The sequence below is a fragment of the Ornithorhynchus anatinus genome, chromosome 1 (assembly GCF_004115215.2).
Source record: "Ornithorhynchus anatinus isolate Pmale09 chromosome 1, mOrnAna1.pri.v4, whole genome shotgun sequence".
Lineage (NCBI taxonomy): Eukaryota > Metazoa > Chordata > Mammalia > Monotremata > Ornithorhynchidae > Ornithorhynchus > Ornithorhynchus anatinus.
In genome coordinates, this window is record NC_041728.1 from 34,965,483 (window position 1) to 34,987,609 (window position 22,127).

General features: G+C 48.6%; 1 protein-coding gene across 1 annotated transcript in view; it reads left to right on the forward strand.

Moving 5' to 3' along the window:
• Positions 1–1,449: 1,449 nt before the first annotated feature.
• Positions 1,450–22,127, forward strand: part of SIPA1L1 (signal induced proliferation associated 1 like 1) — a 363,817-nt gene continuing 343,139 nt past the window's right edge. Inside the window, exons 1-2 of the mRNA XM_029058544.1 lie at positions 1,450–1,521; positions 2,414–2,557. The gene's annotated coding sequence lies outside the window, so the exon portion shown is untranslated. The remainder of the gene's footprint in view (positions 1,522–2,413; positions 2,558–22,127) is intronic.

Below are 22,127 nucleotides of genomic sequence, written 5' to 3' on the forward strand. Positions count from 1 at the left end.
GAACAGTCTTTGGCACCTAGTAAGTGCTTAACACATACCATCATTATCATTATTATTAAAATGGGAACTAAGATTGTGAGGCCCATGTGCCCATGTGAGACCTGATCACCTTGTATTTATCCCAGTGCTTGGCACATAGTAATTGCTTAACAAATACCATCATCATTATTATTATTATTATTAAAATGGGAACTAAGATTGTGAGGCCCACGGGAGACCTGATCATCTTGTATTTATCCCCGTGCACCATCATTATTATTATTATTAACATGGGAATGAAGATCGTGAGCCCCGCATGGGATAACCTGATGACCTTGTATCTCCCCCAGCGCTTAAAACAGTGATCGGCAGGTAGTAAGCGCTCAACCAATACCATCATCATTATTATTATTAAAATGGAAATTGAGATTTTCAGCCCCTCGTGGGACAACCTGATGACCTTGTATCTCCCCCAGCGCTTAGAACAGTGTTTGGCCCATAGTAAACGCTTAATAAATACCATCATTATTATTATTTCTCAAATGGGAATGAAGATGGTGAGCCCCACGTGGGACAACCCGATGACCTTATATCTCCCCCAGGACTTTAGAACAGTGCTTGGCATGTAGTAAGTGCTTAACAAATACCATCATTTTTATTATTTCTAAAATGGGAATGAAGATGGTGAGCCCCACGTGGGACAACCTGATGACCTTATATCTCCCCAGGACTTAGAACAGTGCTTGGCACATAGTAGCGCTTAACAAATACCATCATTATTATCATTAAAATGGCAATGGAGATTAGGAGCCCTATGTGGGACAACCTGATAATCTTGTATTTACCCCAGTGCGTAGAACGATGTTTGGCACACAGTAAGCACCTAAGAAATACCACCATCATTATTATTATTATTAACATGGGAATGAAGATCGTGAACCCCACGTGGGATAACCTGATGACCTTGTATCTCCCCCAGCGCTTAGGACGGTGATGGGCAGGTAGTAGGCGCTTAACCCATACCACATCATTATTATTATGAAATTGGGAATTGAGATTGGGAGCCCCACGGGGCATGAAGCCGCATTTTACAGCCGTTTCCTCCCTTTGGGTCCCTCGGTTTCCCCTCCCGCTCAGGCCGCAGCGCCCACGAGAGCCGGCCCGCCCGGGGAGGGAGAGGGGGAAGGGGAGGGCGGGGCTGTTGCCAGGACGACACCCGGCCCCGCCCCGCGTCGCGCCGCCGGGGAGCTCTCGCGAGAGCGGGGGCCGGCCGCCGAGCCCAGCCGAGCCCAGCCGAGCCCAGCCGAGCCCAGCCGAGCCCAGCCGAGCCCAGCCGAGCCCAGCCGAGCCCAGCCGAGCCGCCCGCGGTGATGTCACCCCGAGGCTCGGAGGCGGGGAGGGATGGGGAGGGGGCGGGGCCAGAGGAGGGGGCGGGGCAGGAAGGGGGCGGGGCCTCCGCTCGGGTGGGGAAGAGGAGAGAGAGAGAGCGAGAGAGAGAGAGAGAGCGAGCGAGCGCGCGCGGCCACCGGCAACTTTGTTGGAGTGAGTTGTGTGTGTATGTCTTAGTGTGTGTGTGTGTGAGAAAATGTGTGCAGGCGGGGGGCGGCCGGGAGGGTCGGGTCACGGCCCAGCCATCCCCCCGCCTCCCCCACCCCACACTTCTCCCCCGGGCTGGGGGCGGGGGGGGCCTTCATCTCTTAATGCCCTCTCCCCTCCCCCCTTCTCCTCCTCCTCCTCTTGGGCTGGGGGTGGGGGGAGCTTCATCTCTTAGTTCCCCCCCCGTCCCCGGCTTCTCCTCCTGCTCCTGGATTGGGGGTGGGCTGGGGGGGATTCATCTCTTAGTTTTTACCCCCCCCCCCCGGCTTGGGGGTGGGCTGGGACACACACACACCTCTTAATCCCACCCTTCTCCTCCTGGGCTGGGGGGGGGGGGCAGATCTCTTCTTCCTCCCCGCCCCCCCCATTTCTCTGGATTGGGGGTGGACTGAAGGGGGCAGATCTTAGTTGATGTCCCCGGGGGGTCCTCTCCCCCATCCTCCACTTGTCCCCCCTTCCCATTCATCCTCCTCAGCCCCCTTCTTTCCCTCCCGCGCCCCCCCCGCCCCCCGGGGGTCCTCTTCCCCATCCCCTACTTCTCCCCCCTTGCTCCTCCCGGGCTGAGGAGGGAGAAAGGCCCTCCCCTGGGGGTCCTCCCCTCCCCCCTCCATCCCTCCATCCCTCCTCCCCGTTCCCGGGCCGGGGGGCGGTGGGGGCGGTGGGGACGGCGGGTCCTCCGCCCTAGCCCCCCCCCCCCCCCCCATCTCCCCATCTCCCCAGCCGCGTCCCCCGGCCCCCCGGGAGAAGCCGGAGCCGGGGCTCTGCTCCTCGGACCCCCTGCTCCAGGAGCCCACTTTCCCCTCTCCCTCAATCGCTGGCGCCTCGCTGTTTTCCGCAGAGACCTCGGAGAGGACAAGAACAAGGAGAAGGAGGAGGAGGAGGAGGAGGAAGCGGCTTCCACCGTGGCCCGCATTCCCTGGGTCTCCCAGGGAAGGACGCCCCCCCGGACCCCCCGACCTTCCGCGCCAGCCGGAGGAGAGGGGTGAGTGGCTTCAAGGTGTCGGGCCGGTGGCCGCTCATTTTTCTACCGTACTCTCCCGAGCACTCAGCGCAGTGCTCTGCACCCGGGAGGCGCTCAGTACATAAGGCCGGATGAAGGAGTGAACGGCCGGGGGTGGCTCGGGGGGAGGAAGCCCAGGAACGGATGTCAAGTCGCTCCCGTCTTTTGGTCCGGGGGATGGATCGATCAGCGGGGCCGATTGAGCTCCTACTGGGCACCGAGCACTGTTCTAAACGCTCGGGAGAGCAGCCTGCGGCCGAGTTGGCGGACACCTTCCGTGCCCAGGATGCGTTTGAGGGCAAGTCGGTCAGCCAGGGGTATCTATTGAGCGCTCACCCTGTGCAGAGCACTGTACTGAGCGCCGGGGAGAGCACCCCGCAGCCGAGTTGGCGGACACCTTCCGTGCCCAGGATGAGTTTGCAGACAGTCGGTCAGTCAAGGGTATCTGTTGAGCACTTAGCCTGTGCAGAGCACTGTACCAAGAGCTAGGGAGAGTGCAGCCTAAGAGTCGAGAGACACAGTCCCTGCCCCCAACCAGGCGGAGACAGACGTGAATAAAAATGCTTGGCTTCTAAGTCCTAAAGGGCAGGGAACAGGTATGCCAGCCCTTCCCTTATTATCCTGTGCGCTCCCAAGCGCTCTGTATAATGTTCCGCACCCAGGAGGCGCTCAATAAATAAGACTGATTGATCGCGCACGGTGGGAGCATCGGGAAAGTGAATTGGACTTGAATTTTCGGATGCTTAGAGTGCCGAGCGTGCAGAAACGGCCCCAGAGGCGGGAGGAACCGAATTGGAACTGTGAATGGGCCAAAATCCTTTCACCCACGTAGACCCCTACCTTAAAGCCCAGGCTGTGAGCTTTCCAAGGGGTAGAGGGGTTGGCCGGGGACTGGCCCCCACAAACACACAGACGGAAAGGACCGTGCATGTGTGGAATGGAATTTTTCTGCACCCTGCCCCTTTGGCCCTCGCTAGGCCTTCTTGGGTCTTGGGGCCGAAATAGCGAGTGGGCTTCAGGCACCGCCTGGGAGGAAATACTGAGCGCTTCGGTCGTGGGAAAGGGAGGGGAGAAGCGAAATGTTTCAGGTGGTTTCATTTCTCTTAAAGAGCTGGAGTTGCCTGGCGCGCCTTGGGCTTCTTGGGCAGGTAGAGAGGTCAGCAAAGGAGAGGTCAGTGTGGAGAGGGTGCAGGAAACTTAACTTTCTTCAAAATGGTGTTTCCTCTACCACAGCAGTCTGCCTCTGACTTGGTGTTGAATGCATGAGACCGTGAATCGGGAGAGATGTGTATCTTTCCCTTTTTTTTCAAGAAGGTTAGAGAGGTCAGGTTAAATTTCAGCAGCTTTCACCGTCGCAAACTGACACAAAGGGGTGAGCTCAGTTTCAGGGAAAATTGCCTTCTTGAACCGGGAATCTTTTTCTTTTTGCTTTTTTCTGGTGTTGGTTGAGCATTTACTACGTGTCGGGCACCGTACCAAGCAGTGCGGCCCGGTGGAAAGAGCACGGGCTTGGGAGTCAGAGGGCGTGGGTTCTAATCCCGGCTCCGCCACTTGCCTGCCGTGTGACCTTGGGCAAATCACTTAATTTCTCTGCCTCAGCGACCTCATCGGTAAAATGGGGATTAAGATGGTGAACCCCACGTGGGACGACGTGATCGCCTTGTATCTATCCCAGTGCCTGGAACAGCACTCGGCACACAGTAAGCGCTTAACAAATACCATCATTATTATTATTACTAAGTGCTGGGTTAGATAGATGGTTGAGTGTTTACCATGTGCCGGGCACTGTATTAAGCACTGGGGTAGATAGAAGCTAAACCCGGTTGGGCATATTCCCTGTCACAAATGGGGCTCGTCGTCTTAATCCCCATTTTATAGATGAGGGAACTGAGGCACGGAGAAGTTAAGCCACTTGTCCAAGATCATACAGCGGACAAGTGGAGGAACTGGGATCGGAACCCAGGTCCTTCTGACCCCCAGGCCCGGGCTCTAGCCTCTAGGCCGTGCTGCTGCTTTTTGAAGAAGGATGCTCTCAGAGGCCTGTTCTCCTAAAAGGCACCTTAAGCAAAGAGCTTCATCTTTCTAATTTCCAAAATGCATATCTTTAGAGGAACTGGGGATAAAATGGTTACTGGTTACCAGACTCTTGTAGCTTTGAGCCGGGACCCTGAATTGATAATGCAATGCGAATTTGTTTTCAGTCCAGACTGTCAGCTCTCGTTACCTCTGTTTCTATCTGGACGGAATAACACCGGCGTTCCTTCTATAAAGCAATCCTCTCATGATGAAACTGTGACTCAGAGACTCAGACACTTCTCGGCTATTGTTATTAAGATGCTTTGTGGGTGTTGTCCACTTTCTCCTATTTATCACATTGAGCACCATTCCCTAATAATCTCTTGGAAAATCCCCAAATTCTTCCACGGTGTAATTTTAATTTTTTGTGGGTTTTTTTTTTTTTTTTACCATCGTCTACGCACAGAAATCACCTCAGTAGCTTTATTGAAAAGATCTGTCATCCTTTCTTTCCCTTTTGGGAAAGACGAGACGGAGGTCCCTTTAGTGGGATTAAAAACCACGGACATGGGGATGTTCCAGTTTGGGACATTGGTAGTTTTAGAGAAAGAGTTCCAAATGTTGGAGCTTGCTGTCCCTGTGAATGCTTCTAGTGTCAGATGGCAGACCAGTTTATCATCTGAGAAAATGTACAGAGGCCACTTGGGAGGCAGAATGTAATATATAAATATAAACGGTGCTTTTTTCTGACAGTCGGTTATTTATAATAAGCTATTATGCATGTAAAATTACTTGGAAGAAACAGTGCTTTGGGATTGTATGACTGCCATGTCTATTTTCTCGCCTCCATAGATAACTAGGAGCAGTAGAATGGCCCGAATACTGGATTTTCTTCTTTGAGAGACGTTTTCTGTCATTTCCAAATGATCCAGCATAGTCAGCAGGTATTCCTGTTGGTTTTTTAGCATGTTATATGTTAAGCTTACTCTGTACCGGACACTGTATTGAGCGCCGGGGTAGATCCAAGCTGATCATGTTGGACACTTTCCATGTCCCACCTGGGGCTCACACTCTTAATCCTCATTTTGCAGGTGAAGGAACTGAGGCCCAGAGAAGTGAAGGGACTTGCCCAAGCTCACACTGCAGACAAGTGGCGGAACCGGGGTTAGAACCCGGGGCCTTCCGACTCCCAGGCCCGGGCTCTTCTCACTAGGCCACTCTGCCTCTAGATTTATTAGTCAGTCAGTCATATTTATTGAGCTCCTACTGTGTGCAGAAAACTGTACTGAGCGGTTGGGAGAGGACAAAATCTCAGCCAACAGACACATTGCCACTTCTATGCTGTGTGACCATAGGTTAGTCACTTCGCTTCTCTGGGCCTCAGTGACCTCATCTGCAAAATGGGGATTAAGACTCTGAGCCCCACCTGGTACAACTGATTGCCTTGTATCTATCTCAGCGCTTAGAACGGTGCTTGACATGTAGTAAGCGCTTAACAAATACCTTATTATCCCCCCTTCTAATCTGTGAGCCCATTGTGGGCAAGGATTGTGTCTCTTTGTTGCCAAATTGTACTTTCCAAGCGCTTAATACGGTGAGCGCTCAATAAATACGATTGACAGGATGAACATTCCCTGTCCACCACGAGCTCGCAGTCTAGCGGGGGAGACAGACATTAATATACATTAATAAACGGCAGGATGCAGACATAAGTGATGCGGAGTTGGGAAGGGCCCTGGGAATTAAGGGAGCAAATCAGGGTGACGCAGAAGGGAGTGGGAGAAGAGGAAAGGAGGGCTTAGTCTGGGAAGGCTTCTAGGAGGAGGTGGACGTTCCGGGCCAGAGGCGGGGCGTGGGCCAGGGGTCAGTGGTGGGACAGACGAGATGGAGGCCCAATGAGAAGGTTGGCATCAGAGCAGTGAAGTGTGTGGGCTGGGTTGGAGAAGGAGAGGTGTGATGCGAGGTAGGAGGGGGCAAGCTGATGGACTGCTTCAAAGCCAAGGGTTAGGAGTTTCTGTTAGCTTCTTAGGAGTCGTCAGCTTCCCTTCATCCCTTTGATCGGCTAGCTGAGTTTTTGAAAGCCACAGTTCTGGTGCCGTGAACCTTTTAAATCGAAAGGGTCAAGTATCGCTGACGGGGGCTTAAATAAAAGATTCTTCGGTAAGGCAATAGCTCTCCTAATATTACCGGTCTGAGTCGAAACGGACCACGTATTATCCAGTGAGAAGCTGGTAGCTGAGTAACGTGTAATTCTCCTGCCTGCTTCCCTGTGAGCATCTGTCTTGTTTCCTCTGCTGCTTTTATTTCTCGGTTTGCACAGTCTGTCCAATTTTTTCCTCTCTACCTATGATTCTCTTTCAAGTTATCTTCTGGGGGAAAGTTAGATCGAAGACTGCCGCAAAAGAGCAAGGTGTGCGGCAGCGTATTCAGTGGGCCGGGAGGGTCAGAGGGTCGTCGTTTCTAAGTCGTTAGCGATGTTTCGGAGCTCTCCAAACACATGGTCGGTCTCTGACGCTCCGGCTAACCCCGGAACAGGCCGGGGGCCATCGAGGGGTTAAGAAAACACATTCCCCAATTCTCTCCCACCAGAAGGAGAGAGGATCATGGCTGAGCCACAGAGTAATCATCTCTTGAATCCTCGTATTCACACAGTAAGCGCTTAACAAATACCACAGTCATCATCATTATATCTTTATTTCACAGAGTCGAATATTTCAGGAGCTCTTTCAGTCCCGGTCCTCTTGAAGGCTGTTTTGGTAGCCCAAGTTAGATTCTTTTAATTCTTCTATTTTATGGTATTTAAACGCTTACTTTGTGCCAGACACTGGGATAAATCTTAATAATACACACTCTGTATTGATTGAGGCTCACAGTCTCAATCGCCATTTTCCAGATGGGGTAACTGAGGCCCAGAGAAGCGAAGTGACCTGCCTGAGGTCCCACAGCAGACAAGAGGCGGAGCCGGGATTGGAACCCAGGTCCTCCTGACTCCCAGGCCTGGGCTTTATCCACTAGGCCGGGCCGCTTCTGTGTTAGTTTAGCAGTTCCACCTGTTTAAATATAAGGGATTATCTCAGTACAGTGCTCTGCACCCAGTAAGCACTCAATAAATACGATTGAATGAATGTAATGCCATTGAATGAATGAATGAATCTCAGATCTCTTTCTTCCTCACCAACGTCTCTCTAAGCAGATGAATTTCAGACATTTCTTTCCCACTCTGACGTAGATTAGGCTCTCTCATTTGAATGGGTGGTAGGGAAAGCAGTGTGGCCTAGCGGATAGAGCATGGGCTTGGGAGTCGGGTCAGTCTGCTCTGTGACCTTGGGCAAGTCACTTGACTTCTCTGGACTTGACTTCTCTGGACCTCAGTTCCCTCATCTTTAAAATGAGGATTCAGATCTTGAGTCCCACGCAGGACAGGGGCCATGTCCAACGCGATTTCCTCGGATCCCTCTATCCCAGAGTTTAGTTCCGTGCCCGGCACGGAGTAGGCGCTTAACAAATACCACTTTTACGGTGATTGCACTGCTCTTCACAGTCAAGAGGTTTTTAATCTTCTAGTGTCCATCGTTGTGCATTAGTAATAGTAGTAATAGCTTGTGGAAACCACAAGGAGTTTTTACTGCCCAGCCCACTAGGAGACAAAAATATTTCCAACTAGAGCAGGCAAAATAAATACACCAAGCAGAAATAGCTACCTGAGGGTGTTGCTAAGATCCTAAGGGTTGGAGATAGCCGAGGGAGTGATATGGATCAGGGCGTTGGGAAATTAATAGGGCAAAGCTTGAGGAAGTGGGATTTCAGGAGGGATTCACCCTCTAGGCTGTCAGCTGGTTGTGGGCTGGGAGTGTGTCTATTACACTGTACTCTCTGAAGCACTTAGTACAGTGCTCTGCACACAGTAAGCACTCAATAAATACGATTGACTGGCTGGGGGAGAGCTGTGGTCTGTAATGTGGGCTGGGAGGAAGGAGGCTAGTGACGGGGCAGAGGTGGGAGAATCAAGATGGAGGGAGAAGAATTTGTTTCCTGAAAAAGAAAAAATTGAAAACAATTTCAGAGGAAGGGTGAAATCCATTTTGGGCCTGGGAAACTCTGCCAAGGCGCAACTGTGTAAATTTGGGAATTTTCCAAAGTACAAAGATGCTACTTGGTGTCTGAAGATGCTGCTTCTGACTCGTTTCGTTCATTACTAATGATGGTATTTGTTAAGCCCTTGCAATGTGCCAGGCACTGAACTGAACTTCTGGGGTGGATGCAAGCAAATCAAATTGGACACAGTCCCTGTCCCGCCTGGGGCTCACAGTCTCACTGCCCATTTTATAGATGAGGTAACCGAGGCTTGGAGAAGTGAAGTGACTTCCCCGAGGTCACACAGCAGTCAGGTGGAGGCATCAGGATTGAAACCCATGACCTTTCGATTCCCAGGCCCATGCTCTATCCTTTGTGTTATGCAAAGCGCTTGGTTATCCTTTTTGAATAACAGAATTGTCACTGGTCATTTAGGGAAGTTGAATTTCTGGTAGTATGATGTCAGGCCAAGATGGTGTGTATGGAAGTAGTGGTATTTTTTAAGTGCTTAATACATGCCAGGCACTGTTTGTTCATTCAGGGCTTAGAACAGTGCTTGGCACATAGTAAGCGTTTAACAAATACCCTAATTATTATTAATTCATTAATTCAGTCATATTTATTGAATGCTTACTTTGTGCAAGCACTGTACAAAGTATAAACAAATTTAAATTACTAAATGTATAAATAAATAGAATTGTAGATATGTACATATAAACATAAAGGCTGTTGGGCGGGGAGGACAGGTAGTGCAAAGGGAGCGAGTTGGGGCGATGGGGGGGTGCTGAGAAAAAGGGGGGGTTAGTCTGGGAAGGCCTCTTGGAGGAGGTTAGCCAAGCACTGGGGTGGATACAAGCAAATCGGGGTGGATGATGATGATGATGATTATGGTACTTGTTACACTGAGCCAAGCACTGTTCTAAGCGCTGGTATTCAGGTTGTCCCATGCGGGGCTCACAGTCTTAATCCCCATTTGACGGATGAGGTAACTGAGGCACAGAGAAGTGAAGTGGCTTGCCCAAGGTCACACAGCTGGATATAATCCCTGTTTCATGTTGGGCTCGCAGACCCAATCCCCATTTTACAGATGAGGTAACTGAGACACACAAATGTGAAACGACAAGTGGCGAAGCCGGAGTTAGAGTCCGTGTCCTCTGACTCTCAAGCCCTTGCTCTTTCCACTAGGCCATGCTGCTTCCCAAGTGCTTACTTAATACCACCGGTTGATTAATGATGGTATTTGTTAAATGCTTACTATGTGCCGAGCACTGTTGCTATATTATATTATAAATCAGATATAATTATGAATTGTATATAATGTATGATAAAATATTATATAATATGTTATATACTAGATCATTTAATATAGTAAATTATAATTATAAATATGTATTATACCTTAATGTATGTCTAGCCCTCTAGACTGCAAAATTCTTGTGGGCAGGGAACGTGGCGATCAACTGTGTTGTACTCTGCCCAGTGCTTTGTACAGTGCTCCACACACGGCGCTCAATAAATACCATTGATTAAATGGATTGAAATCCTGTTTAAGACTTCACACCCCGATTTGATATATGAGTTTCCACAGTGAATCAATCGTTTTTATGAACTCTCACTCAGGATTTGGTGTTACTTGTTAGATGAGAAGCCAGTGACTGATCTGTGGTCTGGCGTATCTTAGTGGACTTATAACTCTTTGGCCTTTTTAATTGTAGTATTTCCCTTCTCCAAGCCGCAAATCAGAGTGGCTGGTTTTCTAAAGTTAAAATGTGTTTTTTCCAACAACATTAAAGAAGGATTTTAATGTTGTTGGAGAAAACACTATTTTTTCCTTCAGTGATATTGAAGTGCTTACTATGTACCAAGCCATGGGCTCAAAGTGTTAATCCCCATTTTATAAATGGGGTAAGTGAGGCACAGAGGAGCTGCGACTTACCCCAGATTACACAGCAGATAAGTGGCAAAGCTGGGATCCTCTGACCTTCTCTTGGTTTCTTCCTTTTGGTTCCTTTTGTGAGATCCGTTTTTAGTTCTAAATAGATACATTTTCCTGGCTGTTGTCATCTGCCTTTTAAAAGCGTAATTTAAGGTTAATGATTACGTGTCAAGTGCTTATTGTGTGTCAGACTCTGTTCTAAGTGCTGGGGTCTATACAAGTTGATCAGGTCAATTAATCGTATTGAGTGCTTACTAAGTGAGGAATACTCTACTGAGCACTTGGTAGAGTGCGATCCAACAGAATTAGCAGCGAAACAGACCTCTAGAGAGGGAGACGGACATGGATATGATTGAATAAGTACTTTGTAATAGATAATTTAAAGATGCGTACATAAGTGCTGTGGGGCTGAGGGGGTGGTGAATATCAAATGCCCAAGGGTCCCAGATTGAAGTGCGGAGACGCCGCCGAAGGGAGTGGGAGACGGGGAAAAGAGGGCTGAATCGGGGACGGCCTCTTGGAGGAGACGTGACCTTAGGCTCGGAAGGGGGAGAGACCGGGGGTCTAAGGTCCGTGGAGGGCGAGGGGGTTCCAGGCTAGAGGGAGGACGTGGGAAAGGGGTCGGAGATGAGATGGACACGATCGGGGCCCGGCGAGTGAGCTGCCGCCGGAGGAGTGGAGTGTGCGGGCCCGGGCCGAGTTGGAGACCAGCTTGGTGAGGTAGGAGAGGACCAGCTGATTAAGTGCTCTGAAGCCAATGGTAACGATTTCCTGTTTGATATAGAGGTGGCTGGGTAGCCATTGGAGGTTCTTGAGTGGGGAGACATGAACTGAAGATTTTTGTTGAGAATCGATCTGTGCAGTGGAGTGAAGTATCTTATATTGTTCCATCGTACGCTCCCAAGTGCTAAGTAAAGCCCACCTCCTCCAAGAGGCCTTCCCAGACTGAGCTCCCCTTTTCCCTCTGCTCTCTACCCCCCCTTTACCTCTCTGCAGCTAAACCCTCTTCTCCCCACTTTTCCTCTGCTCCTCCCCCCTCCAGTCCCATCCCCTCAGCACTGTACTTGTCCGCTCAACTGTATATATCTTCATTACCCTATTTATTTTGTTAATGAGATATACATCACCCTGATTCTATTTATTTGCTATTGTTTTAATGAGATGGCCTTTCTCTTGATTCTGTTTATTGCCATCGTTCTTGTCTGGCTGTCTCCCCCGATTAGACTGTAAGCCCGTCAGAGGGCAGGGACCGTCTCTATCTGTTACCAATTTGTCCATTCCAAGCGCTTAGTACAGTGCTCTGCACATAGTAAGCACTCAATAAATACTGTTGAATGAATGAATGAAAATACGGTCCTCTGCACTTTTCTGCTGGGTGACCGTGGGCAAGTCACTTCTCTGGGCCTCAGCTCATCTGTAAAATGGGGATTGAGACCGTGAGCTCCCACGTGGGACAGGGATCGTGTCTGACCCGATTTGCTTGTATCCACCTCAGCGCTTGGTACGGTGCCTGGCACAGGGTAAGTGCTCGACGAATACCATCGTCATTATTTAAATCCTACTCTCTTCTACTTAGACCGTGAGGTCCCATGTGGGACAAGGGAATGTGTGCACAGTGCCTGGCACATAGCGCTTAACGAATACCATAATTATTATTATTACCCCAGCTCATAATACAGTGGGTACTTGGTAAATACTAAGCTAATAACAAGTACCGTAATTATTATTAGTAGTAATAGTGACCCAGGGATACTTTCACACCAGTGGTGAAATACGCTCGGAAACCAATCAATCTTCCTAACACATGCCCTTATCTGAGGTAAATTGTTCTTCTTTTGAAGGGCAGGCCGTATCTTGAACTGCTTGAATCAAATTATGAGGCCCTATGGATAATGTTATGGTGTCAATAAAATATAATATGAAGAAATCCATTATCTATTCCTAATAAGCTAAGTCATTTTGCTTCCCTAGTTCCACTGTGACCTCTGGCCTGTTGTGAGAGAGAGCTCAAATTAACCCAGCCACTTTGGGGTATTAGATTTTAGGGTTGGCTGTGCAATCCAGGCATAGAAAACACCTAGGTCTCCCCACTCGGCCACAAGTCTGCTGAGTGACCTTGGGCAAGTCATTTAACTTCTCGGGTGCTCCAGTTACCTCTTCTGTAAAATGGGGATTGAGACTGTGAGCCCCACGTGGGACAAGGACTGTGTCCAACCCAATTCTGTTGCCGCATTGTACATTCCAAGTGCTTAGTACAGTGCTCTGCACATAGCGCTCAATAAATACTATTGAATGAAGGATTTGTATAATAATAATAATGGTATTTGTTAAGCGCTTACTATATGTGAAGTACTGTTCTAAGTGCTGGGGGTCACACAAGGTGATCAGGTTGTCCCCCATGGGGCTTATGGTCTTAATCCCCATTTTACAGATGAGGTGTCCACCCCAGAGCTTAGTACAGTGCTTGGCACAGAGTAAGCACTTAACAAATATCACAATTATTTTTATTACCGGTGGTTTTTTGTGTTGTTTTTGTTAGGGACAGTGGCAAGTTGTGTACACTGGTCGTAATGACTGCCGATGTCTGTCAATATCATTACCGTTTTAGTTGCCAGACTTGGGGAGAAATTCTTTGGGTCAGATTTTACACTCCTTTCCACCCATACGTTGAGAGGAGTAGAACTTGCCAACTCCTCAGGGCCATCAGTTGGCACCAGCTTGGGTCACTCACTGAGTGACCGAGAACAAACTCCAGATAATGGTGTCCTTCGTTTCACTAGAACGTGGGAAGAAGAGGTCTTCCGGAGCCAACTCGCCTCTCCCTAGGTGTCCTCCGAATGAAGCAAGGCGGGTCCAATGTGAGAAGAAAGTTGACCCAGTGGTTGATTGGGTCTCATCCGTTTCGAGGGATCTTTAGGGGTAGGGTCGAGAGGTGATTCAGGGAAGTTGTCGTGGAGGAGATGGTTTCAGTGCGGCCTTGACGGGTAGTGGTCTGCCAGACGCAAAGGGAGAGGCGATTCTAGGTGAGCGAGAGGGTGTGAGCTGGAAGTGGGTGGAAAGATGAGAGCGAAACACAGAGAGTAGAATGGTATTAGAGGAGCAAAGTGTGCGGGCTGGGTCGTGGTGGGGAGAGATAATAATAACCGGGGCATTTATTAGGCGCTAACTAGGTTGCCAAGCACTGTGCAGGGCGTTGGAGTGTAGAAAATGTCAGATCAGACAAGGTCCCTCACACGGATCCTTGGTCCCAAAGTGTTCATGACTGGTCATTTCATGACAGGAAATTCCATCATCATTACCTCTCCTCGGGTTCAAGAAATCTCGATTTCTGTCAGTCGGTTGAATGGCTGCTTTCTGTGGTCTGCGGCCTTCTGAGGATTTGGTTGGACGTTCTAAAAAGCGTGTGTAAAAACGGCTAAGGGTGTATTTTAAGTGACTTTTGACCCCTGGGGAAAACAAGGATGCGACACGGTCAGTAGTGGGATTAAAACTCCGCAGTCAATGTTTCATATGACCGTGGACATCATTTGGAAAAAGGTTATTTCCTAATATTTATATAGGCACTGTACGGCAATCTCTTCTGCTGAAGCAAGTGTTTCCAGGAGGTGATTTGGATAGACCCCTGTGAAGAAATTAGGGATCATTCTTCCCACAATATCCATCTGTCTAGATGTGGGATCCACAAATCAGGGAAAGTAGATTGGTGTCGGAAGAACCAATTGTTTTGTTTGCTTGTGTCTTTGGTCAGGGTACATGTGATTTTTTCCATTGCGAGATTCTTCAAGAGCACAACTCTTGTGTTAGAGGAGAACTGACTATTTATTTCCAAGTGAATCAGGAAGAAATCCAAGAAAATGGAGAAACAGCTTCAGCCTAATGGAGGGGCAAGGACCTGGGTTCTAATTCCTCTCCGTCGCTTGTCTGCTGTGTGACCTTAGGCAACAAGTCAGGTGGCCTCTCTGTACCTCAGCTTTCTGGTTTCCTCTCCTAAGGAAGCCTAATTAGCTTGTACCTTTCTCAGCGCTTAGGAAAGCATTGGACACATAATAGGTGCTTCACGCAAACCCTAAAGATAACAAAAAACTCGGTAAAAACCAGGATCCTTTCTTTGATGGCTTCCAGTAAAATGTAGAAAGTGAAAACACTCACTTTTATGGAGTGCTTCTTGTATGGTTTTATTAGTGCTGTATGTAAATACACTTGTATTTTATTTTCCATCAGCTGCTCTGGAGTATTATACATTTGAAAAACTGAAACAGAGGGTTTGTCACTGGCCCACAGCCAATTCTATTGAACCAGCAACCTAATAAGAATCAGTAAGCTTCGCTTTTTTTTTTTTTTAAATGAAATTTGTGAAGCGCTTACTATGCACCAGGCACTATACTAAGCACTGGGGTAGATCTGAGCTAACCAGGTTGGACGCAGTCCCTGTCCCACGTGGGGCTCACAGTCTTCATCCCCATTTTATGGATGAGGGAACTGAGGCCCCGAGAAGTGAAATGACGTTCTCAGGGTCACGAGCGGTGGAGCTGGGATTAGAACCCAGGTCCTTCTCACTCCTAGGCCCGGACTTTAACCACTAGCCCATATTGCTTTTCAGTGGCCACTGGTGGTAATAGGCTCTCCCACCCGTCCAAGAAAAAGGTATCTTAGACCTCAATGGAATAGAGCTGACTATTAACCTGATCAAGATTTTTCTTGCTGCAAACTGTATGGACATGTGTGTTTTGAATATTTAGAGAAAGGTGTTCTCTTCTTCTTGGGCTAGTCGTCTCCCCTTTTAATTGTCTTCCTATCCCTGGGAAGGAGGAAGCAATAAATGCTAGATTATTCTGTGTTTTTAGGTTTCCAAGGAGATAAAACCCAAATGAGACATGTTTGTGTGACAGAGAGTTTCTAAATGGGGAAGTTTTGAGCAGGCTAAGTGTTAATAAATAGATTTCAAATTATTGTAATTTAATCTCCAGTTTTCTCCGCAATCAGGATTCTAAGGCCTTTAGATTTTTAGTAATGATTGGAAAATGCCTTCAGATGAAAAAAGCAGACATAAAACATATTATAATATATAAATATTATATACATATAAAATTATATATATATATGTATATATTTTCGTCCTTGAAGACTTATTTTTTCTTTCAGGAAATTCCATAGTCACAAGACATAGTTTTCAGCATCATTTCATAGTGGTCAGGGTATGTACACACATGAGCTAAACCCCAGGATTCTATTTGAGTTTCTGTGGAGAGCTTAGAATCTAAGTCTTCCTGCTGCTATTCATAATGGGGCAACAGTCTAGAAACTTCCTTCTTCAGATGAAAGTGCAGGGTTTCAGTGGTGGATGTATGCACGATTCTTCATTCCCCATTTCTCAGTTGGCTTCCGACAGAGCCCCTTTATCAGACCCCATGTGCGTTTTGCGATTTCTTCCCGGTCATCAGCATCTTCGGGATGTGTGTTGCACTCTCCCAGACGCTCAGTACAGCGCTCCGCACACAGTAATGCGCTCAGTAAGTACCGATGATGATCTTTTTGTGGCAGTTTCTGTTGTGTGACTAGATGTAGAAAGAAATACCAATCTGTAGTGAGATGTTTGAAGTTTCCGTAACGATGGAAAGGAGACCAAATTTCTAGATGTAAAGTTATAGAGTAGAAAAGAACACGTTCCTTAAAGGTGTTCGTTGGACGTTTAAAACTGGAACACAGAGCTCCCATCTAACTGACGATATTCCCGGTCAGTTTTCCAGCACAAGGGAACCCTAATGGAAATTATTATACTCTAGAGTAGGTTATTTAGTGGCACTAGGTTATTTTCACTCAGTCAGTCGTGTTTATTGAGCGCTCACTATGTGCAGAGCGCTGTACTAAGTGCTTGGGAGAGTACAACATAATGAACAGACACATTCCCTGCCTGCAACGAGCTTCCAGTCTAGAAGGGAGGACAGACATGAATAGAAATCAGTAAAGGACAGATACGGACATAAGCGCCGTGGGGCTGGGAGGGGGCATGAATAAAGGGAGCAAGTCAGGGTGACGCAGAAGCAAGTGGATGAAGGGGAAAGGGGGCTTAGTCTGGGAAGGCCTCTTGGAGGAGATGGGCCTGAAATGAGGCTTTGAAGTAGGGGAGAGTCATTTTCTGTCGGATTTGAGGTGGGAGGGCCTTCCAGGTCAGAGAGAGGGTGAGGGCCAGTGGGCATCGGAGAGATAGAAGAGATGGAGGTCCAGTGAGAAGGTTGGCATTAGGGGAGCGGAGTGTGCGGGCTGGGTTGGAGTAGGAGAGGAGCGAGGGGAGGTAGGAGGGGGCGAGGTGATGGACTACTTTAACGTCAATGCTGAGGCATAACCGGCATTACTTACCGTTTGCCCCTCAATTACTCGCAGTAACACTTTCAGGCCCAGGAGTCAGAAGGACCTGGATTCCCATCCCCACCCTGCCACTTGGCTGCTGTGTGACCTTGCTCAAGTCACTTCACTCTCCTGGTCCTCAGTTTCCTCATTCACAGAATGGGGATTAAATCCTTCTCCCTCCTGCTTAGACTCACATGGGAAAGGGACTGTGTCCAATCTGAATGTTTTATAGCTACCTCAGCATTGGAACAATGCTCGGCACAGAGCAACTGCTCAAGAAGTACCATAATTATTATTTTTTAATGGAATTCGCTAAGCACTTACTACGTGTCAGCCCTGGGGTAGAGACAAGCTAATCAGGTTGGACACAATCCCCGTCCCATTTAGGACGCCCAGTCTAAGTAAGAGGGAGAACAGGTTTCGAATCCCCACTTAAAGTTGAAGAAACTGAGGTAGGGAGGAGCTGTGACTTGTCCAAGGTCACCTGGCAGGCAAGTGGCGAAGCTGCGAATAGAACCCAGGTCCTCTGATTTCCAGGCCCGGGCTCTTTCTGCTAGGACACGCTCTTTAATACATGCTGCAGATACGAGCGGGATGATCGATTTTTCCCAGGTTGAACCAAGTGCTTCTGTTGTTCTTAAGCACTAAGCAGTGCTTCCCCAGTGCTTAGTACAGTGCTTGGTACATAGTAAATGTTTAACAAATACCACAACCATTATTAATCTGTCAAGCTGGCATTGCAGTCTATTTTTTCCCTATCCAGTTTGATGAGGATTCTCTGGAGCTCTCAGAAACCACAGAGGTCAGCTTAGAACCAAATCAGCCTCTCGAACCCGGTCCCAGGAGTCAAAAGGACTGAGTTCTAATCCTAGCACTGCCCCCTGTCTGCTCTGGGACCTCGGGCAAGTCACTTGACTTCTCTGGGCCTCATTTCCCTCATCTGTAAAACAGGGATTAAGACTGTGAGCCCCACGCGGGCCCTACCCCATTGGCTCGTATCCACCTCGGCGCTTAGTACAGTGCTTGGCACAGAATAAGCGCTTAACAAAAGCCATTTTTTTTTTAAAAAAAAATGGGGGGCGTGGGGCAGAGGAATGGGGCCAGAGGGCAATATTCCTTTGGACTGATTGACTTGGCAGTTTCTAGGCGTTTGAGAGCCCTATGAGTTGGATCACCTAATAGATGTCTTTCTTGTCTGCGTTTGAACTTGTCCAAGTTTTTGTTGGTGCGATCTTGTCGAGGTTTTTGGAATCGCGCTTGGAAGTGCTGCAGTTCACTATCGGCCTCCTTAGAGCCAAAGAAAACGCTATAATTAGAAGAGCGGCATCATTCAGTCATTCAATAGTATTTATTGAGCGCTTACTATGTGCAGAGCACTGTACTAAGCGCTTGGAATGTACAAATCTGCAACAGATAGAGACAGTCCCTGCCCTTTGACGGGTTTACAATCTAATCGGGGGAGACGGGTAGACAGGAACAATGGCAATAAATAGAGTCAAGGGGAAGAACATCTCATAAAAACAATGGCAAATAAATAGAATCAGGGTGATGTACGTTTCATTAAACAAAATAAATAGGGTGATGAAGATATATACAGTTGAGCGGACGAGTACAGTGCTGAGGGGGTGGGACAGGAGAGGGGGAGGAGGAGAGGGAAAGGGAGGAGAAGAGGGTTTAGCTGCGGAGAGGTGAAGGTGGTGGGTAGAGGGAGCAGAGGGAAGAAGGGGGGAGCTCAGTCTGGGAAGGCCTCTTGGAGGAGGTGAGCTTTAAATAGGGATTTGAAGAGGGGAAGAGAATTAGATTGTCGGAGGTGAGGAGGGAGGGCGTTCCGGGACCGCGGGAGGACGTGGCCCAGTGGTCGACGGCGGGATAGGCGAGACCGAGGGACGGTGAGGAGGTGGGCGGCGGAGGAGTGGAGCGTGCGGGGTGGGCGGTAGAAAGAGAGAAAGGAGGAGAGATAGGAGGGGGCAAGGTCCAAACGGAAAGAGCAGGGGCCCGGGAGTCAGTAGGACCCGGGTTCTAATCCCAGCTCCGACGCTTCCTGGCCATGTGACCTCGAGCAAGTCACTTCACTCTTCCGTACCTCGGTTCTCCTGTCCTGCCTCTTACTTTCAGCCCCATGAGGGACAGGGACCGTGTCCTACATAACTTGTATCTACCCCAGCGCTTAAAACAGTGTTGGGCACATAGCAAGTGCTTAACAAATACCATAAAAAAAATTAGACTTGAATCACAGATCGCTAATAATAATAATAATGATATTTGTTAAGCGCTTACTAGGTGTCAAGCCCTGTTCTAAGCCCTGGGATAGATACAAGGTTATCAGGTTGTCCCACTTGGGGCTCACAGTCTTGTTCCCCATGTTACAGACGAAGTAACTGAGGCACAGGGAAGTTAAGTGACCTACCCAAAGTTCCTACGCCCGATTTCAATGCTTCAGGTGTCAGTCGTATCACTGAAAGAAAGCTATTAGGTTGGATTGATAAAGTATTTTCCGGAATAGTAAAGTGGACTTGTAAAGTTCTTTTAAAATGCGATTTTGCCAGATTCATTAAATGCTATCCCCAAACGTAGATATCGTTGTTGTTGTCTTACGCCGTCGGGCCTACCTTGGACTCTATCCTCCGTCTACCAACTCTGTCGTGTGTGCTCGCTCAAGCGCTTAGTAGAGTGCTCTGCACACAGTAAGCGCCCAGTAAATTCCGTTGACGGTGATGGTGAATAAGTGCTTTCTCTTGCTTATCTCTGGCATCAGTCCAGAGATATTGAAATCTTGAAATATTGTGTAATATTGTTCCTACCCCTCATCCTCCATCCCCAGACTTGACTCAGATTTATGTTGTAACAAATCCCTCCACTCATAACAAATCAGAAGTTTGTAGATATGGGGAATAGCTCCCAGGACTCCGAGTAGGGATTGTGTTCCTGACAAACTCTTCATCGAGGAGAACTTTGGCGAGCACACCTCTGACTGATAGTGAGAAGTGAGAAGCGGGCGCGGCTCGGCGGAACGAGCCCGGGCTCGGGAGTCAGAGGTCGTGGGTTCGAATCCCAGCTCCGCCGTTTGTCAGCTGTGTGACTTTGGGCGAGTCACTTCACTGCTCTCTGCCTCAGTTACCTCTTCTGTAAAATGGGGATTCAAACTGCCAGCCCCACGGGGGACAATCTGATGACCTTCTATCTATCCCAGCGCTTAGAACAGTCCTCGGAACATAGTAAGCGCTTAACAGATACCAGCCTTATTATTATTGTCACCTTCTATCCAGATGGACGTGTCTTGGCAGAAACATTCTATCCTAAGCAAGTTGTTCTCTCTCCTACTTAGATCGGGAGCCCCTTATGGGACACTCTTATGCAGTCGTATCTATTGAGCGCTTACCGTGTGGAGGGCGCTGTCCTAAGCGCTGGGGAAAGGACAACACAACAATAAACAGACACGTTCCCTGCCCACAGTGAGTTCATTCATTCAGTTGTATTTATTGAGTACTCTCTGTATGCAGAGCACTGTACTAAGCACTTGGGAAGTACAGTTCGGCAACCAAGAGAGGCAATCCCCACCTACAATGGGCTCACAGTCTAGAAGCGGGGGGGGCCTGACATCAGAACAGTTTACGGTCTGGACTCTGTCCAACCTTATTTCCTTGTACCCACCTCAGTGCTCAGAACAGTGTTTGACACGTGGTAAGTGCTTAACAAATACCATTTCAAATGTGTTCTGGAATAACCGAGCGAAATCTTTTTTATGGGCAGAAAACATGGCTGGGAATAATAATGTTGGTATTTGTTAAGCGCTTACTATGTGAAGAGCACTGTTCTAAGCGCTGGGGTAGACACGGGAATCAGGTTGTCCCACATGGGGCTCACAGTCTTCATCCCCATTTTACAGATGAGGTAACTGAGGCCCAGAGAAGTGAAGTGACTTGCCCACAGTCACACAGCTGACAAGTGGCAGAGCTGGGATTCGAACCCATGACCTCTGACTCCCAAGCCCGGGCTCTTTCCACTGAGCCACGCTGCTTCTCTGGCCTCGTGGCCAGAGCACGAAGCCACGTGGCCTCGTGGAAAGAGCACGGGCCTGGGAGACTGATTCCTGCAGAAACGATCTGGGCATGTCACTCCCCTTCTTAAACAACTCCAGTGGTTGCCTATCGACCTCCGCTCCAAACAAAAACTCCTCACTCTATGCTTCAAGGCTCTCCATCACCTTGCCCCTTCCTACCTCTCCTCCCTTCTCTCTTTCTACCGCCCACCCCGCACGCTCCGCTCCTCTGCCGCCCACCTCCTTGCCGTCCCTCGGTCTCACCTATCCCGCCGTCGACCCCTGGGTCACGTCCTCCCGCGGTCCTGGAACGCCCTCCCTCCTCACCTCCGCCATACTGATTCTCTTTCCCTCTTCAAAACCTTACTTAAAAATCACCTCCTCCAAGAGGCCTTCCCAGACTGAGCTCCTCTTCCCCCTCTACTCCCTCTGCCATCCCCCCTTTACCTCTCCGCAGCTAAACCCTCATTTTCCCCTTTTCCCTCTGCTCCTCCACCTCTCTCTTCCCATCCCCACAGCACTGTACCCGTCCGCTCAACTGTATATATTTTCGTTACCCTATTTATTTTGTTAATGAATTGTACATCGCCTTGATTCTATTTAGTTGCCATTGTTTTTATGAGATGTTCTTCCCCTTGACGCTGTTTAGTGCCATTGTTCTTGTCTGTCCGTCTCCCCCGATTAGATTGTAAGCCCGTCAAACGGCAGGGACTGTCTCTATCTGTTGCCGACTTGTTCATCCCAAGCGCTTAGTACAGTGCTCTGCACATAGTAAGCGCTCAATAAATACTATTGAATGAATGAAAGACCTGGGTTCTAATCCCGGCTTTGCCACGTGTCTGCTATGTGACCTTGGGCAGGTCACTTCACTTCTCTGAGCTTCAGTTCCCTCATCTGTAAAATGGGGATTAAGACTGTGAACCTCATGTAGGACAGGGACTGTGTTCAGTCTGATGACCTTGTACCTATCCCAGCGTTTAGAGCAGTGCTTGGCACATGGTAAGCACTTAATGAATACCGCAATTATTTTTATTATTATCATTATTACCAACTCTATTATTTCATACTCTTCCAAGCACCTGGTACAGTGCTCCGTCCATAGTAAGTGCTCAACAAATACCATTGATTGCAGAAATTCT